This window comes from Tursiops truncatus, chromosome 6 (assembly GCF_011762595.2).
Source record: "Tursiops truncatus isolate mTurTru1 chromosome 6, mTurTru1.mat.Y, whole genome shotgun sequence".
Taxonomy (NCBI): domain Eukaryota; kingdom Metazoa; phylum Chordata; class Mammalia; order Artiodactyla; family Delphinidae; genus Tursiops; species Tursiops truncatus.
The window spans coordinates 16758653-16781050 of NC_047039.1; the positions used below are offsets into that span (position 1 = coordinate 16758653).

At 48.3% G+C, this 22398-nt stretch overlaps 1 protein-coding gene across 1 annotated transcript in view; it reads left to right on the forward strand.

Moving 5' to 3' along the window:
- The window catches only part of GFRA2 (GDNF family receptor alpha 2), a 96030-nt gene that overhangs the window by 12823 nt on the left and 60809 nt on the right, over positions 1–22398 (forward strand). The gene's annotated exons all lie outside the window — the stretch shown is intronic.

Genomic DNA, 22398 nt, shown 5'->3' on the forward strand with positions numbered 1-22398 from the left:
CAGGGCAGCCTGCCCCTGCTCGGGCACTAGGGAGGACCTTCCAGTTTGGGGAACTCTTGGGGCTGGGATGAGCTTCCTGGAGTCACCAGTGCTGCTTAAAGGGGGCCAGGGTGGGCTTGTTCGCGGGCCCCAGGCCTCAGGCTTCCAGGCACTTTGTGGCAATATGTAACACCTTCCGAAGTTTCTTTTGCTCTAAGCCAGGGTTTCTCAACAGCAACATTATCGACATTGACCTGGGTAATTCTCTCCGTGGCAGGAGCCGTCCTGTGCACTGTAAGATGTTTAGCAGCATCCCTGGCCTCTACCTACTGGACACTAGTAGCAGTCCCCCAAGATGTGACAACCCAGTGTGTCTCCAGACACTGCCAAATATCCCCTGGGGGCACAGATGCTGCCAGTTGGGAAGAACTACTCTAGACTGTGAAATGAAAGATTCTCCAGTGAGACCCTAAGCCCTTTCAAATGAAGAACTCTCTAGGACAATGTTTCTCAAACTTTTTCTTGTTTTCATTGTTGCCCCTCTAAGGAGAAAAGTTAATTCTCTCTAACTAGAGAAATACTGTCTTAGTCTGCTTGGGCTGCCATAACAAAAGACCGTAGACTGGATGGCTTAAATGACAGAAGTCTATTATCTCACGGTTCTGGAGGCTGGAAGTCCAAGATCAAGGTCTGGCAGGTTTGGTTTCTGGTGAGGGCTCTCTTCCTGGTTTGCAGACATCAGCCTTCTCACTGTGTCCTCACAGGGTAGGGGTGGGAATGGGTGGGAAGGAAGTGGGGGATTGGAGTGGGGAGATAGAGAGAAGAGAGAGAAGAGAGAGGGGGGTGGAGAGAGAGAGAGACAGAGAGACAGAGAGAGAGAGAAAGGTCTCTTCCTCTTCTTATAAGGACACTAGTCCTACTGGATTATGGCCCCACCCTTATGACCTCATTTAACCTTAATTACCTCCTAAAAGCCCTATCTTCAAATACAGTCACATCGGGGGTTTAGGGCTTCAGCATATAAGTTTGGGGAGGGGACACAATTTAGTCCATAGTAAATGCCAAGTATTAAAGTTTTGTCAGGTAGGGTTGAGTTTTGGAGGGCCACAAACCATTGTGGTATCTACCTTTTTTTTGCCTACCCAGGAGCCCGTTTTTGCTCCCCTGGGGGTGATACCCTCCTCTCCCATTGAGAAAGCATGCTCTAAGGGATTGAGATAGGATGATACACATGTACTGGTGGGAGAAATCCTGGGCCCCATGAGAAGGGAGGCACTGGCCAAAGGGTGACCATCTGGACATACCTTGGGCCCTGGTGGTGGGCAGGGTTAGTGGTGGATGGTATGGTGACTTCGAAGATGGTCTGTGCATTAAGTGGCCTGCCCTGGGCTCTCATCATCATACCCCACAGTGGGGTGATGGCCGAGGTTCCCATCCTGCCTCTGCCTGTGGCGCTGTGATGGTGCAGTGACAAGCCTTGCCCATCCCACAGGGCTGAACTGGGTGATGGACTGACTGAGGCCCCTCCTAGCACAGACATTCTGATTCTCACATTTCCTGGTTAGTTTTGGGCTACTCCTCTTGAGACAGTGCTAGGGGGCTCCAGCAGATTGAGGAGATGGTTTGTGCGAGGACGCCGTGATGGGGAAATCCCAGCGGCCCGACATACCCGTTTCCCACCCTACCGTGGGCTCAGGTGCTACTGCCTGGGCGGGAGCCACTGGGTTTACCTCCAGTGAAGAAATGGCTTTGGCTTTTGCCCCCTGAAGGTTGAAGGTCAGAGGTCAGCACCCGAGCTCAGGCCCCTGCTGCTTCCTGGACTGACACTAAGTATCTTCCCGGCAGAAAATCTTTCCGTAATGGACTTGAGACTCTGTGGGACAAGGATGTTGACAAGACAAATGAGGAGATTACTGGTCTGCAGCTCACTGAATCAGCATTCTTTACCTGCTGCTCAGATGGAACTGGGCCCCACATGACTGTAGATCTCTGGGCTCTGGGGACCACTCCCCACAGTGAGGGCAAGGCTCCCCCTCATTGCCCCTGCTGACCCCGCTCCACCCAGAGCAGCCCTCGAGTTGCTGCACGGGCGGCTCTATCTGGGGAAACTCTGGTCCATAGCTGGGTGGGGAGGCCCTGGCCCAGCCACAAGAAACCAAGTGAGCCATGGTGGGGAGCACGCAGCTGAAAGAAGGCTGGATGGGGAGCCGGGACCCTGATTCCAGCTCATTCTCTGCCACAGATGAGCTGGTGGTCTTGGGCAGGTCACTTCCCTGCTCCGGACCTTACATTTCTTTTCTGAAGAAGGAGGAGGTGGGCTCAGAGCAGCCTTTTCCCCATTGAGGCGCACAGACAACGGCAGTGTTGTTTGGTATCTAGGAAGAGCAGAGCAGCTTGGAGCTCTGGTGGTCACAGGCCCTTGCCTGGCTGCCCTGCGGGCTGAGGGGTCAATATCTGGGCGCATGTATCACCCGCCCACCTGCGGCTCGCTGCCTGGGAAAGCCTGGTCTGGGGGACCCCAGATCCTGCACTGTTGCTCCAGGATGATAGCAATCTGCCCTGCAGGACTGTACGGAGTCCCTCCCCACTTCTACAAACTTACATGTGGCTGTATGATGTCCCCCCCCCCGCCCCACCGCCATCTCTGTGTGGAGAGGCTGCGGTGTGGGCCATGGAGGCTCCTCTAGGTCGCGCTTCCCCCAGTCGGGGCCCAGGGACTTGGAGAAGGTGCTCTTGTATCTTTGGGGCCAAGTTGCTACCGTCTGAGAATTCGGGGCCTCCTGGAATGTGTTTTCTTCTTTCCTGCTGGCCTGCTCTCTCTGTTGGGCTTCTTCGAAAGCCCAGCTGGGATTCTGTTGGCAAAGAAAGCTTCTGGGACTCCCCCAACACTCTCTGATGCTGAGGCCCTGGGGGAAGGGCAAGTCCTCCCCTCTTGTCTGCTCAGTTCAGAGACAGGCGCTGGGATCAGTGACTGGGTCTGGGATTCCTGGTGTCCAGTTAAGCCCAAGTCCAAGGCCGGGAGGGGAGCAGTCTGACTCTGGCCTGAACAGTGGGGACAGGGCTGTTGGAGGGATCCAGATGTCCTGCCCTAGCGTTATAGATGGGAAGGGAGATTTCACGGAGAAGAAATGAAGTTTGTTAATGAGGTTTGTCCTGTTTCTAGCAATTTAAACTGCCCTTGGAAACAGGACACGGAGTGTTTCTGGAGGCCTTGTCGGGCCTTTTTGAGCTATAGTGCCGACATTTGTAAAATGAGAAGGGGATGGCTACTGGTCTGGTCGATACAGAGGAGACCATGAGGATGGATGTAGGCAAAGTGACAGCCATCCCCTCTGCCGAGGACGCTTCTCTAGAGGGGTCCCTTGGGTGGAGTCCCTCCCTCCCCGAGCGCCTGGGACCCCGTGAATACTGAATCCCAGCTGGTCCCATCTGGGAGGCAGGAGAGGATGGAACAAAGTGGAGAGAGGAGAGAAAGGCTTCTTAGGGAAAGAAGAGATGGTTCAGGCAGAGAGAGGTTGTGAGGGGTGATGCGGGCAGTGAGGGAAGGGAACTGCTCCATCCACGTGGGGTGAGACCATCAGAGTGAGGATGAAAGGCCTGGGAGGGCCAGAGAGTGGTTTCCGTCGCCGCTGGGCTGTGCCTCAGGGACTGGGAGAAGCGACAGGCAGGTGGTGTGGGCCGGGCTGTCAGCGAGCGCGGCCTCTGCATTTCTGGTGAGGCTGGGGGCCCCCGGGCCCTCGGCATCCGACGCAGGCATTGGAGATACATGGGTGTGGAGCGTATTTTATGCAAACATGTCTTGTCTTTTCTATAGCTGGAGGGGGACTTGGAGATCATCTAAGCTCACCCCTTACCTGACAAAAAGGGAAACTGAGGCCCCAAGGGAAGGGATGGACTAGACCGGGATTCAGTCCTGCTTCTAGCCCTGCTCAGTGCGTACCTCAGGCAGGGGCCTCACCTCTGAGCCCGGGTTTCTTCTTACACAACACGGGACTGATAGCAAAACCTACCTGCCCGGGTTTTGTGAGGACTAAATGAGAACGTGCAGGTAGGTGCCTGGTCCGGTGCCTGGCACGTTGCACTAAAACACGTAGCTTCTTAGAACTGACAGTGGAGTGATTTCTCCAAAGGCCATTGGCCGGCTGGGCTAGGGCCGGCCTGGAGCCTGCATCCGGGAGATGGTTGCATGGCTTTTGGTGACGTGAGGCTGCCTTCCACCCATGCTAGTGCTGGGTGGGGGCTGCAGTGGGAGGTGACGGGGCGATTTGCAGGGGACAGTAGGTCCCTGGGACTACTGCTGAGCCTCTGTGGCCTTAGCTGCATTGTGACTGGGTGGGGACACAGGGAGGCTGGCGAGAGGCCTGGGCTCGGGCCTTTTGTGGGTTGGAGGAAGAAGCGATGGGTGGCGACAGCCTCAGCTGGCCGCAAGCCTCTGGGGTGGGTCATCTTGCTTGGATGGAGCCAGGAGAGGCCCGGGGACGTTCTAGTTGGAGGCTCCAGTGGTCCCCTTTTTGGGGGCTCAGGAGAGGAGGGAACCCTACCCCTGCCAAGAAGCCTTGCAGATGGCCCCTGAGGGATACTACCCTCCCACTCTGTGCCCTTGCACTTGGCTCTTATTACAGCGCTCACCCTCTGATTGTGGGCGTTGGTCTCTGTGTCACTGCACCCACGCCTCTCTCTGTGTTCCCCTGGGTGTCTAGTGCTGTGCTGTGCTCCTGACCCCATCCATGGAGGATCCGGGACTAGAGGGCGGTTGTGGACTTGGAGGCCTGCTGGTCCTAGTTTGAATCCTGGTCCTGCCCTACCAGCTGGTTGACCACAGGGTGGGTCATTTGACTCTGAACCTCATTTTTCTCATCTGTAAAATGGAGCCCTGTAAGGATGGGTGATGACGTGTGCACGGCTCCCCACAGGGCGCCGGAGCCCAGGAGCACCCTAGGTGGTGGCCACAGGTGATGCTGTCAGGGGCTGGGGGAGCTAGTGGTTTAGTGTGAGCTGTTAGCGCTGCACAAGGGAGGGTGGCTAAGAGGTCCAGGCACGTCTGAGGCGTCCCGTGTGCGCCGCCTGTCAGGTGGCCCTGAGGCTTAGAGAAGGAAAGGAAAGCTCACGAGGGCTTCGTGGAAGAGGTGGAGCTGGGGCCGGATCTCCGTGTGGTGCAGACGCTACGTAAGATGCTGCTTTGAGAGGCACCAGACCGTGTCCTTACTGGCTTGTGGGGCAGGCGGACACCACTTAGACGCCCACTGGGTGGTTTGTCAATGGTGGTAGAGTAACCCTGAGAGCTCAAGGGAGGCAGCAATAGGCGGTGCCTGGGGGAAATCAGCAGAGTCTCAGAAGAGGAGAGAGTGGGATCTGGGAATGACATTCCCGGCAGCATCATAGCATCATGGCTCGGAGGCCTGGCCAGGCTCAGCAGGAACCGCATACCTTCTGGGCCTGGTGGGCTCAGATGACAGTGACTAGACACCTTGTGGCAGATGAGAGATGGGCGTCTCTGGGATCTCCTTCCTTGGGACTCCTGCCCAGGAAGTCTCCGGGGCAGAGCTCAGTGTGACAGCCTGGCTCTGGGGCTGGGTCTGTGGGGAGGAACTTAGCCCCGGGCTCAAGACTCAGTCCCATGTGAAGGTTGCCTGAGTGGCCATGTAGGGGCCGGGAGAGGGTCGGGCTTGGCCTAACTCCGCTGGATGCCCAGGGAGCCCCCCTCCCTTCCCTGGCTCCGCTGAGGGGCTGCCGAGCCTTTGTGCCCCCAGCCCCTCCTTCGCTGGGGTTGCTGAGCAGAAGATGGCAAGCAAGGTCCAGCAGGTCGGCTGGTGCCTCTCAGAGACTCGACTCTGAGGCGGCCCCTGTGAGGAGGCGGTGGGGCTTTGGGGACAGAGGGCATGGGAGGAGAGGAGGAAGCAGGCAGCCTGTCTCCCTGCCACCTGCATGGTGGCTTGGGCGATAAACTGCTTATCCTCAGGTTGTCTCCTTGAGCTGAATGCAGAAGCATGTTATTTAAATTTCAAAATCACATTCTTCTTCTAACAGCTGTCAGAGACTCTGAGTGTCAATGAAAATTGGGCCTTAGCTGCAGCTCTGTCACCTCTTACATCCCCCCCTTTCAGGGAGGAACTGTCTGATGGCCCAGGAGAGGGTGTGGGGCAGGAGGAGGGACTATGGGAACAGGGAGAAGTGGGGAGGGCGGGCCAGGTGACCCGTGACCCTGGCCGCGCTGGTCAGCAGTTGGGACCCACAGGAGGATGCCAGTTACTCCATCAGGGGCGCCAAGCGCTTCCCCTCTTCCCTTTCATTTCCTCTTCTCCGTGCCCCCCTCCCCAGGCTCCCCCAGCCAGGAGAAGGATTTGCTCGCAGAAGGCGTGAGCAGGGTGTCGGTGGCTTCATGTTTGGTTGTCTTCATGTCCAAGGAAGAAATTGTGATTAAAAAAAACAACAACCCGGAGAGAACAAAATTTAACCCCAAAGAGAGGCTTTTTAATGGTAGAAGTTGAGGTGCCACGGTTGGGGTGAGGTCTTGGGGGGGAAAGGTATTTCTGGTTCCCTTCAAATAGCATCTTCCCTCTTGCGTGGGAAGAGATATGGGAACATATGTATACGTATAATTGATTCACTTTGTTATAAAGCAGAAACTAACACACCATTGTAAAGCAATTATACTCCAATAAAGATGTAAAAAAAAAAAAGAAAAAGAGAAAAAAAATAGCATCTTCTAAGGGCACCTACTTGCTTCCCCTTGGGCGGATAGACAGGCTCTGCCAGCAGCGGGGGTCTGTGTGTGTGTGTGGGCAGTTCTGGGCTGGGTCTGCCAGCTCTTTCCTGGCTCCTGAGGTGGCTCTGCAGGGCTTTGGTCCGCCCGCCCCACCCCGGCCCCACCCAACCCTGGCCCTGCCCCAGGCATGCTCCTCGGGCTTACCCTGAGCCATGCTCACCTTATTTATCTGGGTGGAAGGTAGGATTTGAGTAACTGTTCTGGGAATGCTCCTCCCAACCGATCTGTCAACATGTTCTTTTTTTTTTTTAACACCTTTATTGGAGTATAATTGCTTTACAATGGTGTGCTGGTTTCTGCTGTATAACAAAGTGAATCAGCTATACGTATACATATATCCCCATATCCCCTCCATCTTCCGTCTCCCTCCCACCCTCCCTATCCCCACCCCTCTAGGTGGTCACAAAGCACTGAGCTGATCTCCCTGTGCTATGGGACTGCTTCCCACCAGCTATCTATTTTACGTTTGGTAGTGTATATATGTCCGTGCCACTCTCTCACTTCATCCCAGCTTACCCTTCCCCCTCCCCGTGTCCTGAAGTCCATTCTCTACGTCTGTGTCTTTATTCCTGTCCTGCCCCTAGGTTCTTCAAAACCTTTTTTTTTTTTTTTTAGATTCCATATATATGTGTTAGCATACGGTATTTATTTTTCTCTTTCTGTCAATGTGTTCTTTTAAGCACATGAGTGTGTAGAGAAAGGAACAGATCTGAATGGGGTCAAGTGTGTATGTGTGTGTAGTGTGTAGGTGGGGAGTATAAGTGTGTGTGGTACGCACATGGGTGGTATGTATGTGTGTGTGTGTTGTGTGTGTGCTGTGTGTATGTGTGTGGTGTGTGTGTGTGTGGTGTGTGTGTGGAGTGTTATATGTGTGTGTGGGGTGGTGTGTGTGTGTGATGTGTGTGTGTGTGGTGTGTGTATGTGTGTGGTGTGTGTGTGTGGAGTGTTATATGTGTGTGTGTGGTGATGTGTGTGTGTGTGTGGTGTGTGTGTGTGGTGTGTGTGTGTGTGGAGTGTTATATGTGTGTGTGGGGTGGTGTGTGTGTGTGGTGTGTGTATGTGTGTGGTGTGTGTATGTGTGTGGTGTGTGTGTGTGTGGTGTGTGGTGTGTGTGTGTGGAGTGTTATATGTGTGTGTGGGGTGATGTATGTGTGTGGTGTGTGTGTGTGGAGTGTTATATGTGTGTGTGGGGTGATGTATGTGTGTGTGGGGTGATGGATGTGTGTGTGTGTGTGTGTGTGTGTGTGTGTGTGTGTGTCGGGTGATGTGTGTTTATGGGTTTTGGCAGTGGCCTCCTTCTGCATGTGGAGAGGGAAGGAGGGGAAGGAGGCAGGGATGGAGAGGCCTGAGTGGGGAAGTGGGGTGTGTGTGGCCCTTCCCTTGGGGAACAAGCGCTGCCCTCGGCCTCTTTCTGACCTCTTCGGGAAACCCTGGGAACAGTGGTCAGGGTGAATCCTGAGGGATGGAAGGCCATCCTTCTCCTGAGCAACAAAAATTAGCAGACTGAACCTTATGTGTGTGTTTCTCGGCCTCCTGCAGCCTGGAGGTTATGTCATTGGACTCTGGACGCTTAGGTCCTCTCTGCAGAAACGGCGTGTGTGTGAGTCCATGCCTCAGATTCACGAGGCATCCCGTGCATGCCATCCCCTGATCTAGGTGCTGAGGATACCTCAGTGGACAAGACAGAGGAGTCTTTTTGCTCTAGTGGAGCTTACGTTCGATTAGCCTAAGACAGAAAAACCACACAAGCCAACAACTACTCAAAAATAAAAAGTAAGATAGTGATGAATGCTAAGCAAGGATTAAAATAGCATGATGGGCAGAGGTGCCTGGTGGCTACTGTGGATTGGAAATGCCAAAGGATGACTCCCGGGAAGTATCCAGCCCTGGGAAGGCCTGGGAATGGCAGAGGGAACAGCTGGGGAAAGGCCCTTAGGTGGGGATGCGGGTGGTGGAGGGCTTAGGGAAGGCCACAGGCTGGGACAGTGATGAGGTGGAGGTGATTTGGGAGGTGGCCACAGAGGAAGGCAGGGGCCAGATCCCTGAGATGCTGCAGGCCGCTTAAGGAGTTTGGGTTTCTTTTTAAGAGTAATGAGAAACCTTTGAGGGTTTTAGATACTAGAGTAGCACTGTGTGATTTATGCTTTGGAAAAGATTGCTCTTGTGCTGTGGGGGAGCGGATCAGGGGCTGGGAGAGTGGCTAAGAACTGTGACAGTGGTCCATGTCCTACGACGGCAGGAGAGGAGAGGACGCGAGGAGCTGGGATCTGTTGTGGGGCTGGAGTTAAGGATGACTCTGCTAATTTAGGCTTGAACACAATGGTGCCACTGTTTACTAGGATGGAGAAGATGAGGGAAGGAGCAGGTTGGGGGTGGGAGCTGAGCTCCAGTGTTCTCTTTCAACCACGTGGGTGTTGAGATGCTAGTTAGACCTCCACCTGGAAATGCCAGGTAGGCAGTCGGATGTAAGTCTGGAGCCCTGGGAGAGGTCAGGTTGATATATAGGTTGAGAATCGTTAGCATATAGATGGTATGTACAGCCGTGGAACCATGAGGTCACCTAGGGAGCATATAGACAGAGAGGGAGGCTGGGGCTCTTCACGCAGAGAGGAAGTGCTAGTAAAGGGGGCTGAGACCAGGGCCAGTGAGGAAAGGGGAGCCAAGTGGCGGGGTGGGGGGGAGGGGAGCTCCACAGGCAGGGAGACGAGTGTGGAAGGGGAGCCCCTGGGCGGGATGCTTGGGAAGAGGAGGAAGGGAGGACAGTGAGCTCAATGGGAGATCATTCTTGAGAGAGCGCAGCGGGGAACGATGGGGTCCGTAGATGACAGTGCCAAGGAGTAGGGGGTGGACTGGTGTCAGGAGTCCCACAGGAGGAGAAATAGCCCGGAAATGACCCTGCGGAGGAAGCAGGACTCCCACCACCTCTGGGCCCGGAGCTGCCCAATGCTCACTTCTTCCCAAATCAGTGTGCTAAATGACCAAATCTCTGATTTTACCGGATTTATAAATCTGCCAAAACTTGATTCCTTTCATCATTTGTAAAACTTTTAGAAATTCACATTTGAATATGGTTTTCATGGCTTCTGAAGATTCTTGCGAATGGTCTTCACTGCTGTGTTTTAAGATATACGCAGTTTTCTGGAATTTAAGCATCAGGAGTTGATGTAGACTTCTTAGAGCAATAAAGTATATTTCATAATCAGTAAAAAAATTTAGCTTACGATTGGTGCTTCCAGTCTTACCTTTATTCATCACACACAAAAAAAAGGCTGACGAAGGATTAAGGTGAACCAAATCAATATGAAATGCCTCAATTTTGGTTTTTAATTGTTATAAATTCAGAATTAAAGCTGATAAGCCATTGTGGGAATTGGTATGAGAATGGTAAAAATCTTAAATATAAAAAAAAAGAAATCACGCCAAGACTATATTTAAAAGGACAGAGAGCCTTCAAAAGTGGCTAACAGAGTCGCTTCAAACGTGAAATACTGAATGAAGTTTTAATTTTTAATCGCTAGAAACACAAAATCAAGACGCATATGCCTTTTGCGGAATTGGAGAAAATTCTGACAGTGCTTAAAATTTGTCAAAATATAAAATGATATTCAAAAGCAATTGATTTTTTTTTTTTTTTTTTTTGCGGTACGCGGGCCTCTCACTGTTGTGGCCTCTCCCGTTGCGGAGCACAGGCTCCGGACGTGCAGGCTCGGCGGCCATGGCTCACGGGCCCAGCCGCTCCGCGGCATGTGGGATCTACCCGGACCGGGGCACGAACCCATGTCCCCTGCATCGGCAGGCAGACTCTCAACCACTGCGCCACCAGGGAAGCCCTTGAGCCTATCTTATACACAACAGTTTGTACCTCTCAACCTCTCACTCCCCTATCCTTGTATTGCCCCTCCCCCCCATAACCACTAGTTTGTTCTCTATATCTCTGAGTCTGCTTCTTATTTGTTATATTCGTAGTTTGCTGTATTTTTAAGATTCCACATATAAGTGATATTATACAGTGTTTGTCTTTCTCTGTCTGACTTATTTCACTTGGCTTAATGTCCTCCAAGTCCATCCATGTTACTGCAAATGGCAAAATTTCATTCTTTTTTATGGCTGAGTAGTATTCCATTGTATGTATGTATGTGTATATATATACACACACACACACACACACACACACACACACACCACGTCTTCTTTAGCCACTCATATGTCGATGGACACTTAGGTTGCTTCCATATCTTGGCAATTATAAACAATGCTGCTATGAACATTGGTACATATATCTTTTCGAATTAGCGTTTTTACTTTTTTTTTGGATGTATACCCAGGAGTGGAATTGCTGGATCATATGGTAGTTCTATTTTTAATTTTTTGAGAAACCTCCATACTATTTTCCACAGTGGCTGCACCAATTTACATTCCCACCAACAGCAGGGACCACATTCTTAAACAAACATTTATTGCACATGTGCTATAGGCTGGAAACCGCTTGTGGCATTTGTGTCCACATTATCCCGTGTAATCTTTAGTGCAGTCCTGTGTGTAGGCAGGGTGGGTGTTGTATCTTCATTTTGCAGATGAGTAAAATGAGGCTGAAAGAGGTTGTATTACCTGTGCACGCTTGCTCTGCTAGTCAGTGCCCCAGCTGGGTCCTCTAACTCCCCAGACATGGCTGGGAGTCCCTGCTCTTAATCACCAGCGCAGTCCCAAGTAGGATGGACAGGGATGCTCGTGAAGCCTGCAGGGTAAGCCTCAGGCCAAAGGGAAAGTTTCTGTTTGTTACCTTGATTATAATCTCATGTTCACAGGGGAATGTAAGCTCTAGGAAGAGAGGAGTTTTGTCAGTTTTGTTCATTTCTCCAGCAGTGTTCCACATGTAGTGGGTGCTCAGTAATTGACTGTTGTAAAAGTTAATGAATCTTGAGGGAGGGCTGGTCATGGGTGGCCCCACAGGGCAAGAAGCATGGAGGTAATGGTCAGGGTGGCTGCAACCCAGCAGGGGAGACGGGGGCCCCCACGTGGAATCTCTTCTCCTTGCCCCTCCCTCTTCCTCCTCACCCTTCCCGCCTTTCATCCAGCCCTGTTTAGAGTTTGTTTAGTCTACATCTCATTGTTGAGTGCCTCTCTGCTCACCCTTGTGCCCCTAATTATCTGGACTCAGTTGACTGTCCTCCTTTTTGAAACTCTTGTCTTGGTTTCCATGACACCAGCATCTCCAGATTGTCCATCACATCATGGTCCGCTCCTCCCCAATCTCCACTAAACGATGGCACCTGGAGCTCTGTCCTGACCCACTTCCTCTTCTTCATTGTCATCCTCAACCTCAGCTACCTCATGTAGTTATGTGGCTTTAAATAGCCTCCAATGTCAGTCATGCTCAGTTTTATCACTAGCTCAGACCTCTTTTCTGAACTCCAGACTCATTTATCCTCTTGCCTTTAAACATGTCCATGTGGACATCTCACAGGCATCTCAAACTTCAGTTGAAAACATTCTGTTCTGCCCCTCCTTCTTCTCTCTAAGTTTTTCCTGTTTCACCGAATGATTCCACCATCCGCTGGGTGCTCAGGCCAAAAACCTAGGCGTTTTCCGTGATTTCTCTCCTTCTTCCCTTTCAGTATCCAGCCCATCCTGTTGGCTTTATCTCTAAATTATATGCACAATACGCTTGTTTTTTGACATCTCTGCAGTCACCATTCTCCCCAAGCCTGCTATGGCAACAGCCTGTAACTGGTCTCCTTTTTAGCCCCCTCCCCTTCATGGGAACTCGGTCTTCCATCTGTCAGCCAAAGTACATGAGGTCGGGTGACTCCCATCCTTAAAACCCTCTAAATGCTTTGCATCTTAGAATAAAATCTGAAGTTCTTACCCTGCTCTGCAAGGTCCCACATGATCTCTGCTGACTGTCCCTCTGGCTTCCTCTTCCTCTTCCTTTCATTTTGTTTTGGAAACTCCAGCCACTTTCCCTTCCTTTTGCCTATAAACACACCGAGCTCATGTCTGTCTCAGGACCTCTGTACCTGCTCTTCCTTTTGCTTGGGATTCCCTTACCTTGGATTTTTTTATTTGCATGTTTCACTTCTGCCCTTCATCCTTTCTCAGCTTGGATGTCACCTCCTAGGACAGGCCCTCCCTCATCCCGCGTTCTCTTCTGAATTCTGCTTATTTGATTTTCTTCATAGCGCTTTACATTGCCTTATTTATCTGTTTGTGTGTTTATTACCAGTCTTCCTCTCAATAGAATAAAGGCCTCTGGAGAGCAGGGACTCCGTCTTTTCAGCTCACGGCTGGATTTCTGGGGCATGTGGTCAGCACGTGAAAACAGCCGTTGGCTGACAGCTGTTTGACCTACCGGGATGTGGAGCTGTGCCTCATGAGCCCTGGTGTGTGTGTGCGTGTTGAGGTGTGCACATGCGCTGTTGAGTTTGCAGGGTGGGACAGGGGAGCTCCCTTATTCCCTCCAGCTCGCAGAGTCCTGCAGTGGCGTGTGGGGGGATGGGAGTAGACAGGAGAGTCACAGAACTTCCTAGAAAGCCGTATAGTTCAAAACCTGTCATTTTGGGCTTCCCTGGTGGCGCAGTGGTTAAGAATTCGCCTGCCAATGCAGGGGACACGGGTTTGAGCCCTGGTCCAGGAAGATCCCACGTGCCGTGGAGCAACTAAGCCCATGTGCCACAACTACTGAGCCTGTGCTCTAGAGCCCGCATGCCACAACTACTGAGCCCACGTGCCACAACTACTGAAGCCCGCGTGCCTAGAGCCCGTGCTCTGCAACAAGACAAGCCACTGCAATGAGAAGCCCGCGCACCACAATGAAGAGTAGCCCCCGCTCGCCACAACTAGAGAAAGCCCGTGCACAGCAACGAAGACCCAATGTAGCCAAAAATAAATAAATAAAATAAATAAATTTATTAAAAAAAAAACCAACTTGTCATTTTTCAGGTGAGGAAATGAGACCCAGAGAGGGTCAGTCTTTGTTCGGGGTTTCACACACTTGGGAGAGATAGAGACAGAATTAGGGCCCAGGTTTCTGACTTCCACTTTAGTGGCCAAGCTGCAGAGCATGGCCTAGGGGCCCAGGGTCAGCTTGAGGGTGGACATGGCCAGAAGCAGGATTAGGGACAAGCGACAAGCGTGGCAGTTTCCTGGAAGGCCAGAAGGAAGAGATGAAAAATTCAAGTCCTATTGCTTTGGAAGCTTTGTGGAAAGGTAAGCATCTTATTTTTGCTCCTCCAGGGAAAGGCCTGCTCTGTGGTTGGAAGGTCTACCTTGATGGGCCTTTCAGTTCGGGGCGGGCGGTGGGGTAGTGAAGCCCCCAGGGGACCTGCTCTGGTGACAGCAGAGGCCCATCAACTCCCTTCTGCTGAGGATGGGTTGGTCGATTGATTGTGGGCTGGATGGGGTGTGTGCGTGTTGGGGGACCAGGCCAGGGGCACCTCTGCTTCTCCTCTGAGCCTCTGGTTCTCCAGCTTTGGAAGGCACCCTCAGAATCATGGGGAGCTTGTGAAATCCAGATTCCTGGGTGCCAGCCACAGAGCTCTCGACTGGGAGGGTCTGGGTGGGACTGAGCATCTGTGGGTAACAGGCAGTTCGAGCGAGTCACAAATGCACCAAAGTTTAAGAACTTCACGTCTAAATCAGTTACTTCCCTTCAAGGGCATGTACACCATTGCCAGAATGGGAAATGGGCATAGGAATAGATATTTGAATAGTAGTGCATTTTAACACGTCTTGGAAAAATTCAGAACTAACATGGATGTTATCATCCAGGACAAATCTAGGTAGGTATTGAAAAATTTAAAAAGTGAGTCTGTTGAAGAAATTTAAACATTTCATTTAATATAAGAATTAAGGGATTTAAAGAAAAAATTAATTAAATATCGGCACAGGTGGTACTGGTAACATGGCCAAAACGATATAGCTGGTACCCGGGTGACTGCGGTTTGGTAAACCTAGCTCTATAAAGGAAAATATTCAAGGATATCATTTTGAAGATTTAAAGACAGATGGTCATTGTCTTGGGGCGGCACCCCAGGAGGGAAGGGGGGAGGTGGGTGAAGCTTGGCTGGGGTGAGGCAGTCCCTCTACAGCTGGTCCCTCCTGGTCCCCAGGGGCTGGAGCTGGGAGGATGAGTCCACGGAGGTTTTGGGAAGTGCCAAGCACGGTTAAATCCCACCTCCCTCTCCTTCGAGCAGCCGTTCCCATTTACTCCTTGGCCCATCTGCGCTCTTCTCAGCAGGCCTGGAGAGCGGGCTGGCCCAGGCCTGGGAGGAATTCCTTGCTCCCGAATCCCTCAAAGGTCCTGTGTGGTCTGTGTAGGGATGGGGCAGGGTGGTGGTGGGCTAGCAGGGACCTCCCTCCCTGCTGTTTGGATATTTTAGTTCAGGGGCTGCGGCCCACACTGGGCTCGTGTTTGCAATCCAGCACATCCTTCTTCCTCCCCAGTGGGGTCTCTTGAAAAGGATAACAAAGGCTTCTGGACCTGAGGGAGAGGCGCCTTAGTGCAGATGCAGAGGCAGTGGATGGGCTGGGAAGAGGCTGTCCCAGGTCTGCCTGCCCCAGCACGGGCTTCCTCACTTACTGGGGGAGCCAGAGCAGGCCAGTCCTGGGCCTTTCTCCACGGTGGAGCGGGACCCCATCATCGGCCCACTGGTCTCTCTACCCACTCCGGGAGGATCAGAAGGGGCATCTTCCTGGTAACTAGGCAACTGCTGTTACTTTCGCCACCCTTTGTGTGTGCGTGTGTGCGTGCGCGCGTGTGTGCGTGCGTGTGTGTGTGTGTGTGTGTGTGTATTTCGTAGGAAATTTACCAAGTTTTGGCCCAGGGGTTTACATTTCCCACCCCCTTAGCAAAAGCTTTCACTATTCAAGTTCCAAATGGAAGCCGCTGAGGCTGTAATTACATCACGTTAGCTCGGGAACATACTGAGGGGAGCGGGAAGGCGCACCTGGGAACCTGAGAGCCGCCGTGGGCCTAAATTAGCTGCTGTTCATTGGCGGTTGTCACCCTGCTCCTCTCTGGGGCCCCTCATGTCATTGCTCTCCTCCACCTCAGCCCCAGGCTGCTTGACTCTTCGCTTCCACCAGCCAGCGTCCTGACAGGTGCACTGAATGGGAAAGAACACCCTGGCTGGTCCGGGAGAGCCCTCCCATGGAAGTGGTGCCCAGAATAGCCTTCGTGTAGACAGGTGTCCTTGCGTCCTCGCCTGGCCTGGGCAGAGTGGCTTGACAGCTGCTCAGAGACTCGCCCCCCACCCTGCCCCATGGCTGAAAGCTCTTGCATGGCTCCCCAGCATTGTCTCTGGTGGTGCCTCTTCCAGGCTGCATCTCCAGGCACGCTGGATTGCTGTGGGCTCCTTCCAGCCTCTGACCTTGCTGTTTTTCTCTCTGCCTGGGACCCCCTTTCCACTCTTTTTGCTTCCTCTCCCTCATCATGTAGGTTGCAGGAGAGCTGTTGCTGCTTCTGGGACCCCCTGGTCTGGGCGGGATGCTTTCCCCTTGGCTCCTACAGGCAGTGCCCTGACCTCCCCAGCACATCAGCATCCCCTCAGCCTTGACCCCAGCCACGTGTCTGGGGAAGTGCCTGGCACACGGTGGACCCTCAAAGATTTGTTAATTGAATGGGTAGGAAAACGAACCTTGATTCCCTTTCTGCCCTAATTCCCCTTTTATTTTTACAAGAAGGTAGGGAACTTTTCTCTTTCTGCCTTCATAGGGCTGTTGTTGTCTGGGTAGGATATTGGGGTGATGGTTCAGTCTTCGATGATCGCCCTCCTAGTTTCACTTCCGCCCCCGGGCTGGACCCCGCATTGATGCTTGACTGCACGTGGTCTTGTACTGACTGATGTTGCTGGCCCTGTGTCATTTTTGGCTTCCTTAATAATATTAGCCAACATTTTTTGAACACTTATTATGAACTAGATACTGTACTAAATACATTTATTTCTTCACTCATCAAATACGGATACAGCATTCACTACGTACCAGACACTGGCACCTATGGAATCAGCAGTGAGTACAACTGAAAAAACCCCTGCTTTCATGGAGCTTACATTTGGTAGAAAAATACAAATGACTAAATAAGTGTATACGATGGCAGATGGTGATGTGTAATCTGGGGAAAAGAGATCAGAGTAGGGGGTGAAGGGAGTGACTTGTTATTATGTGTAGGGTGGTCATGAAGGACTCACAGATAAGGTAACATGGAGCAGAGACCTGAAAGAAGTTGAGGAAAGGAGCTGTGTGGTCATGGGGGTGGGGGAGAGCTTTCCAGGCAGAAATCAGCAAGTGCGAAGGCCCAGAGGTCGGGTCATGATTGGCATGCTCCAGGAAGAGTAAGGAGGCCAGTGTTGCTGGAAGGGAGTAAGTGAATAGGGGGAATGAGTAGGAAGTGAGGTCATATATGGCAGTGCTGGCTAATGGAAGTATGTTATGAGTCACGTACATGCAATTCTAAAATTTCTTTCCTTTTTTAAAATTTTTATTAGAGTTGATTTACAGTGTTGCGTTAGTTTCAGGTGTACTGCAAAGTGAATCAGTTATACATATACGTGAATCTACTCTTTTTTATTTTTTGAATTTTAGAATCTTATTGTTTTATACAGCAGGTTCTTATTAGTTATCCATTTTATACTTATTAGTGTCTGTATGTCAATCCCAATCTCCCAACTCATCATACCACCCCCGCTCCCCCGCCAATTTTCCCCCTTGGTGTCCATACGTTTTTTTCTCTACATCTGTGTCTCTATTTCTGCCCTGCAAACCGGTTCATCTGTACCATTTTTCTAGGTTCCACATATATGCGTTAATATACGATATTTGTTTTTCCTCTTTCTGAATTACTTCACTCTGTATGACAGTCTCTAGATTCATCCACATCTCTACAAATGACCCAATTTTGTTCCTTTTTATGGCTGAGTAATATTCCATTGTATATATATATCGCATCTTCTTTATCCATTCATCTGTTGATGGGCATTTAGGTTGCTTCCATGACCTGGCTATTGTAAATAGTGCTGCAATGAACATTGGGGTGCATGTGTCTTTTTGAATTATGGTTTTTCTCTGGGTATATACCAAGTAGTGGGATTGCTGGGTCATACGGTAGTTCTATTTTTAGTTTTTTAAGGAACCTCCATACTGTTCTCCATAGTGGCTGTATCAATTTACATTCCCACCAACAGTGCAAGAGGGTTCCCTTTTCTCCATTCCCCCTCCAGCATTTGTTGTTTGTAGATTTTCTGATGATGCCCATTCTAACTGGTGTGAGGTGATACCTCATTGTAGTTTTGATTTGCATTTCTCTAATAATTAGTGATGTTGAGCAGATTTTCATGTGCTTCTTGGCCATCTGCATGTCTTCTTTGGAGAAATGTCTATTTAGGTCTTCTGCCCATTTTTGGATTGGGTTGTTTATTTCTTTAATATTGAGCTACATGAGCTGTTTATATATTTTGGAGATTAATCCTTTATCCGTTGATTCATTTACAAATATTTTCCCCCATTCTGAGGTTTGTCTTTTTGTCTTCTTTGTAGTTTCCTTTGCTTTGCAAAAACTTTTAAGTTTCACTAGGTCCCATTTGTTTATTTTTGTTTTTATTTCCATTACTCTAGGAGGTGGATCAAAAAATATCTTGCTGTGATTTATGTCAAAGAGTGTTCTTCCTATGTTTTCCTCTAAGAGTTTTATAGTGTCCGGTCTTACAGTTAGGTCTCTAATCCATTTTGAGTTTATTTTTGTGTATGGTGTTAGGGAGTGTTCTAATTTCATTCTTTTACATGTAGCTGTCCAGTTTTCCCAGCACCACTTATTGAAGAGACTGTCTTTTCTCCATTGTATATCCTTGCCTCCTTTGTCATAGATTAGTTGACAATAGGTGCGTGGGTTTATCTCTGGGCTTTCTATCCTGTTTCATTGATCTATTTTTCTGTTTTTGTGCCAGTACCGTATTGTCTTGTTTACTGTAGCTTTGTAGTATAGTGTGTGAAGTCAGGGAGTCTGATTCCTCCAGCTCCGTTTTTTTCCCTCAGGACTGCTTTGGTTATTCAGGGTCTTTTGTGTCTCCATACAAATTTTAAGATTTTTTGCTCTAGTTCTGTAAAGAATGCCATTGGTAATTTGACAGGGATTGCATTGAATCTGTAGATTGCTTTGGGTAGTATAGTCATTTTCACAATATTGATTCTTCCAATCCAAGAACGTGGTATCTCTCTCCATCTGTTTGTATCATCTTTAATTTCTTTCAACAGTGTCTTATAGTTTTCTGCATACAGGTCTTTTGTCTCCCTAGGTAGGTTTATTCCTAGGTATTTTTGTTGCAATGGTAAATGGGAGTGTTTCCTTAATTTCTCTTTCAGATTTTTCATCATTAGTGTATAGGAATGCAAGAGATTTTTGTGCATTAATTTTGTATCCTGCAACTTTACCAAATTCACTGATTAGCCCTAGTAGTTTTCTGGTGGCATCTTTAGGATTCTCTATGTATAGTATCATGTCATCTGCAAACAGTGACAGCTTTACTTCTTCTTTTCAGATTTGGATTCCTTTAATTTCTTTTTCTTCTCTGATTGCTGTGGCTAGGACTTCCAAAACTATGTTGAATAATAGTGGTGAGAGTGGACATCCTTGTCTTGTTCCTGATCTTAGAGGAAATGCTTTCAGTTTTTCACAGTTCAGAATGATGTTTACTGTGGGTTTGTCATATATGGCCTTTATTATGTTGAGGTAGGTTCCCTCTATGTCCACTTTCTGGAGAGTTTTTATCATAAATGGGTGTTGAATTTTGCCAAAAGCTTTTTCTGCATCTATTGAGATAATCATATGGTTTTTATTCTTCAGTTTGTTAATATGGTGTATCACGTTGATTGATTTGCCTATATTGAAGAATCCTTGCATCCCTGGGATAAATCCCACTTGATCACGGTGTATGATCCTTTTAATGTGTTGTTGGATTCTCTTTGTAGTATTTTGTTGAGGATATTTGCATCTATATTCATCAGTGATATTGGTCTGTAATTTTCTTTTTTTGTAGTGTCTTTGTCTGGTTTTGGTATCAGGGTGATGGTGGCCTCATAGAATGAGTTTGGGAGTGTTCCTTCCTCTGTAATTTTTTGGAAGAGTTTGCGAAGGATGGATGTTAGCTCTTCTCTAAATGTTTGATAGAATTCACCTGTGAAGCCATCTGGTCCTGGACTTTTGTTTGTTGGAAGATCTTTAATCACAGTTTCAATTTCAATACTTGTGATTGGTCTGTTCATATTTTCTATTTCTTCCTGGTTCAGTCTTGTAAGGTTATACCTTTCTAAGAATTCTTCCGTTTCTTCCAGGTTGTTCATTTTATTGGCATAGAGTTGCTTGTAGTAGTCTCTTAGGATGCTTTGTATTTCTGTGGTGTCTGCTGTAACTTCTTTTTCTTTTCTAATTTTATTGATTTGAGTCCTCTCCCTCTTTTTCTTGATGAGTTTGGCTAATGGTTTATCAATTTTGTTTACCTTCTCAAAGAACCAGTTTTTAGTTTTATTGATCTTTGCTATTGTTTTCTTTGTTTCTATTTCATTTATTTCTGCTCTGATCTTTGGGTTTTGTTTGTTCTTCTTTCTCTAGTTCCTTTAGGTATAAGGTTTGATTGTTTATTTTAGATTTTTCTTGTTTCTTGAGGTAGACTTGTATTGCTGTAAACGTCCCTCTTAGAACTGCTTTTGCTGCATCCCATAAGTTTTGGATCATTGTGTTTTTGTTGTAATTAGTCTCAAGATATTTTTTGATTTCCTCTTTGGTTTCTTCAGTGATCTCTTGGTTATTTAGTAACGTATTGTTTAGCCTCCATGTGTTTGTGTTTTTTACGTTTTTTCCCCCTGTAATTGATTTCTAATCTCATAGCATTGTGGTCAGAAAAGATGCTTGATTTGATCTCAACTTTCTTAACTTTACTGAGGCTTGATTTGTGACCCAAGATGTGATCTACCCTGGAGAATGTTCCGTGTGCACTTGAGAAGAAAGTGTAATCTGCTGTTTTTGGATGAAATGTCTTATGAATATCAATTAAATCTATCTGGTCTGTGGTGTCATTTAAAGCTTGTGTTTCCTTATTAATTTTCTGTTTGGATGATCTGTCCATTGGTGTAAGTGAGGTGTTAAAGTCCCCCACTATTATTGTGTTACTGTTGATTTCCTGTTTTACAGCTGTTAGCTGTTGCCTTATGTATCGAGGTACTCCTATGTTGGGTTCATATATACTTATAATTGTTATATCTTCTTCTTGGATTGATCCCTTGATCATTATGTAGTGTCCTTCCTTGTCTCTTGTAACATTCTTTATTTTAAACATTTAACATTCTTTATTCTATATTTTATCTGATATGAGTATTGCTACTCCAGCTTTCTTTTGATTTCCATTTGCATGGAATATCTTTTTCCATCGCCTCACTTTCAGTCTGTATGTGTCCCTAGGTCTGAAGTGGGTCTCTTGTAGACAGCATATATATGGGTCTTGTTTTTGTATCCATTCAGCGAGCCTGTGTCTTTTTGTTGGAGCATTTAATCCATTAACGTTTAAGGTAATTATCTATACGTATGTTCCTATTACCATTTTCTGAATTGCTTTGGGTTTGTTTTTGTAAATCCTTTTCTTCTTTTGTGTTTCCCCCTTAGAGAAGTTCCTTTAGCATTTGCTGAAGAGCTGGTTTGGTGGTGCTGAATTCTCTTAGCTTTTGCTCATCTGTAAAGCTTCTGATTTCTCCATCGAATCTGAATGAGATCCTTGCCAGATAGAGTAATCTTGATTGTAGGTTCTACCCTTTAATCACTTTAAATATATCATGCCACTCCCTTCTGGCTTGTAGAGTGTCTAATGAGAAATCAGCTGTTAACCTTATGGGAGTTCCCTTGTGTGTTATTTGTCATTTTTCCCTTGTTGCTTTCAATAATTTTTCTTTGTCTTTAAGTTTTGTCAGTTTGATTACCATGTGTCTCGGTGTGTTTCTCCTTGGGTTTATCCTGTATGGGGCTCTCTGTGCTTCCTGGACTTGGGTGGCTATTTCCTTTCCCATGTTAGGGAAGTTTTCGACTATAATCTCTTATAATATTTTCTCAGGCCCTTTCTGTCTCTCTTCTCCTTCTGGGACCCCTATAATGCAAATGTTGCTGCGTTTAATGTTGTCCCAGAGGTCTCTTAGGCTGTCTTCATTTCTTTTCATTCTTTTTTCTTTATTCTGTTCTGTGGCAATGAATTCCACCATTCTGTCTTCCAGGTCACTTATCCATTCTTCTGCCTCAGTTATTCTGTTGTTGATTCCTTCTAGTGTATTTTTCATTTCAGTTATTGTATTGTTCATCTCTGTTTGTTTGTTCTTTATTCTTCTAGATCTTTGTTAAACATTTCTTGCACCTTCTCAATCTTTGCCTCTATTCTTTTTCTGAGGTCCTGGATCATCTTCACTACCATTATTCTGAATTCTTTTTCTGGAAGGTTGCCTATCTCTGCTTCATTTAGTTGTTTTTCTGGGGTTTTATCTTGTTCCTCCTTTTATCTTGTTCCTTTATCTTGTTCCTTCATCTTGTTCCTTGGCCAGAGGTACATAGTCCTCTGCCTTTTCATCTTGTCTATCTTTCTGTAAATGTGATTTTTGTTCCACAGGCTGCAGGATTGTAGTTCTTC